This window comes from Littorina saxatilis, linkage group LG4 (assembly GCF_037325665.1).
Source record: "Littorina saxatilis isolate snail1 linkage group LG4, US_GU_Lsax_2.0, whole genome shotgun sequence".
NCBI lineage: Eukaryota > Metazoa > Mollusca > Gastropoda > Littorinimorpha > Littorinidae > Littorina > Littorina saxatilis.
Genome location: NC_090248.1, coordinates 42,022,523 through 42,026,428, shown reverse-complemented (window position 1 = coordinate 42,026,428; position 3,906 = coordinate 42,022,523). Strand labels below are relative to the sequence as shown.

Here is a 3,906-nt window from a genome sequence, read left to right as displayed (position 1 = left end):
ACAAATCATAAACAACATATACAAAATTGGAACAAATCCATCTTGCCATTCAAAAGTTACAACATTTTAATTACCACATTTTGTCTCAAATTACATGTAGAGAAAACAGCATGTAAGAGAGTCTCACTAGTACCCCGGTAAACTAGTACCACAGTAGAGCTTGAATTAATGGGGTGTTTTTTTTTTTTAACCAGAATAACACTTTAACTATGAAGGGGAAATGATTTGATAATCAAATTATCAGATTTTTTTGATTTAAAAAAAAAGTATATGAAAACATTAAAAAAGTCAATTATCTGTGTTTGTGCTGATATGAAAATATTGATCAGAACCAAACTGTCAGACTCATAAAAACCCAACGGATGCACTGATTTCTTATTCCATTGCATAGAAATGATGCTTCACAAATCATCAACAACATTACATAATTATATATACACAAATGGAACAAAGCTATCAAGCCATTCAAAAGTTGCAACATTTTAATTACAGTATTTCTGTGCTCAATCCTAACACTGCAGCAAATTTCTGTAAAGCTGAATGTCCCTTTCCATGTACCAACTTGGTCATACGCGGATTATTTAAAATGCAACTTTACCACCCGAAGCGTTGCAAACACCGGGAGAAGAGTAAACAACTGCAGACTTGAATGGACACTCATATGCACTCCAGATGCAGGGCCTGTGCAAATCCTTGGGCTGATGCATCACCTTCTTTCATAATCAGACTGCTATCAGACAAGCATTCAGTACAGGATATAAACCTTTCAGCAATATATTGAGCTGATCAATGTTGACAAAAGCCCAACACATGTCAGCGGAGTGATGTTGCACAGTACCAGTATCCATATCTGCTTGTGATGGGTCAGAAGATGGCAAAGTATCTGTATCTTCTTATGGTTGGTCAGAAGATGGCAAAGCTGATGTTTCTGCTGTGGAAGAGGGTAGTTCCGGTTTAGCAAACTTTTCCATCAGGTCAATCTTTCTCCTCGATGCCACCACAGGAGGACTGGCTCTCCCCTTGCTCCAACCTAATAAATACACAAACACTGATTTAATATTTGATACAACTGTCCATGGTTTTTGTTTGTAATAAGCTGCAAATTTTAAGACTCAATATAAACGTCAACAAGTGCTTGTACTTTATTTTGCAAATGACCATGTTACATGGGGTGTACCTCAACTTTTTGGCTAGGCTGGTAAATCAGAAATCCCAATCAGCCCCCAACCACTGAACCAGGCGGGTTTTCTTACAACCACCTCAGCGGCTCGTACCCACATATATGTCGGTTGACGAACACACACACACACACAAAAGACATTCATTAATTGGCCCCTATCACAAAATGTACATGTCAAGTTTACTATGGGATTTGAGTAACCACACAATCACATACACACAGGAACTAATACTGAAACTAGCTGAATTATTTTCTTTCTTTCTTTCTTTTCATATTTTTCTTTTAAAATTAATTTATTTCATCACACTTGCTATGTATTTGCTTGTTTCTTGTCTGTTGTCTGTTTTGTGTGTGTGTGTGTTCTGTGTGTGTGTATACATTTTCAGATTTCCTAAACCTAGCACTGTTTGCAGGTGATCTTTATGCTTTTGATTCATGAGTTGCATCCCCAGTCCTTTAGTTTAACTCTTTTTTTTTCTTTGGTGAAGTAAATTGGATCTATTTTTTTTATTCCTTAGTTAATGGAAAAGATTTGACAACAATATTGCTGTCAATGATAGGTTGGTCAGCCATGCTGGTGTAAACCACACGGCTTTAGAATTAGAGAACGCTCTCTAGTAGGGTACTTATTTTCCTACGGTCAATGACCAGAAACAGAAACTGTGTCAGTCGTACATCGCTCAGATGCTGCTTCTCAGTTTGACCCCAGACAAAGAATACTGATGACATGTTACACCATAGTAAGCTCTCAAGGACTGGCCAGCGAAGAACAATAAAATAGGGGTTGTGAAGACGATATCACAGAGATGATCGAGGGAGGGGGGGGGGGGGGGGGTGTGCGGCGGCGGCATGGTCAGTAAATTGGATCAAGAAACCCGCAAAATACTTCAGACACAAACTGTTTATCATTTACCTGCAAACCCTAACACATTCTTACAACAACAACAACATAACGATGTGCAATAAATGACGTTGTCAAACAAACAAGATCGAAAAGAGAAAGAAGCAAAACCCACCTCGTCGAGTCAAGAATCTTAGAATGTCGTCTGCTCAAATACGATCATGTTGGTTCATTTCGGAGTGTTGTTACTTCCTTCTACTGTTCGCTGCTGCTAGTTCATCTTTCTCTGATATTTCTAGCCACTATGCCGAACATTTCCAATGTTAGGGTTGTTCTCCGCAGCTCAAAACTTTGAAAAATGCTGCTGAATCGGTGAAAACGTCATGGATTTGTTGACACCGGGGGACTGATAAGTTGTCTACTGCGCTTGCGCCAAATGCCTTTGACCTACATATATTTGCATATATTAATTCCGGGGTTTCGGTTGGAACGGATTCTCTCTCTTTGTGCCTATGTCAACGGAAATTCCCCAACGGTGATGACGTCATCTTGAAGAACGGAAATTTCCACACAGTTTGAACAGCGAAGGGTCATGTCATGTGCGCACATTTACCAGCACGGAGTATCCAAAGTAGACCATTTTTTTCGATTTTTTTGATAAAACACAGACAAAAACAACAAAACATCGGTTTGAAAATGGTTTTATTTACATGAATACATGTCTAAAATGACAAAAGCAGATTATTGAATGCATTCCAGGATGTTCAAAGGTGTGAAAAATGCAACAACCCCAAAAAGGTGTATGAGACCAAAAATAACTCATTTTGCCTACCCGGTCTGCCCTTAAGAAAAGCAAATGCCTTGAATAGTCATGGAAGCACGTTCTGATCATACTAATTATTGTGTTAATATTTTGAGAGCAGATAGATATAAGAATAGTTTTAACATCAAAGAGCCACCAGACCATTGTATTAACACTTACAGAGAATATTCAGCTATATATATATATATATAAGGCTTATACTTCTGATGTTGTGCAGACCGAATGCTTGATATTTTTGATTTTTGTCAAAACATTGGCTTATCACCGACGTCAACAAACCGTTGCCTGTTTGAAATATCTCTGCCAAGCCAACGCATGGGTGCAAAACGTATAACAACCTTTGTTCTTCCGGGTTTGTACGTCACAAGTGGGATGCTAAGGCCCAAAAAAAATTAGTCTGTTTACGGTAACATAGGCACAAAAAAATAGGGTCGGTAGGTCGGGATTTTTAAAAAAAAATTTCCCCACAAAACAAATATTTTTTAAGTTATTTTGCCAAAAAACAAAGACTTTTTTTTTCTCCCCAAATGCCAAAAAAAAGTCTAGGGTCGCACGAAAAAATAGGGTCGGTCGGGATACCGTAAACAGACTTTTTTTTTTTTGCCTACAAGACAAGATCATGTTCAGGAGTCTGTTCTGTCTTTGTTTGTTTGCTGATCAAAGGCGTTTAAAACTGTCCCACGACCTTCAGGAAGAGTGCTAGAAAAGAATCTTATTTCCTCAGCCAGTTTTAGCTTGTTCGTTTGTTCAGCGCTCCCGCGTCCGATCGACTTCCAGATTTCTCTAGATAGATTTTTTTCTTGTGGTTGTTTCAAAGTGAGTTAAAAAGATTCATTTGTTCACGTGCAATCGAACATGTACGATCATAACAAGTCATCCTTCCAAAATCGGCTGCCTGGCTGCCTTCTGTGCAAATCGGCATTTGTTCACTTGAAATAATTGTATCAGTGAAAAAAAACCAAAAAAACTCCTCTGCATAGACAGTAACAAGAAAGGGAGTTTTGTGTATGTGTCCACGTGGAAGTATGCTCTTGTCCAACGGAAAAGACAGGTCAGATCTGT

At 38.5% G+C, this 3,906-nt stretch overlaps 1 long non-coding RNA gene across 1 annotated transcript in view; it reads right to left on the bottom strand.

Annotated features, from left to right (window-relative positions):
* LOC138964771 (uncharacterized) overlaps positions 1-2,872 on the bottom strand; it is a 3,561-nt gene extending 689 nt beyond the window's left edge. Inside the window, exons 1-2 of the long non-coding RNA XR_011455204.1 lie at positions 2,197-2,872; positions 1-1,030 (exon numbers count right to left, since the gene is read on the bottom strand). The exon at positions 1-1,030 is cut by the window's left edge and continues 689 nt beyond it. This is a non-coding gene — a long non-coding RNA (uncharacterized lncRNA). The remainder of the gene's footprint in view (positions 1,031-2,196) is intronic.
* Between the last annotated feature and the right edge of the window lie 1,034 nt (positions 2,873-3,906).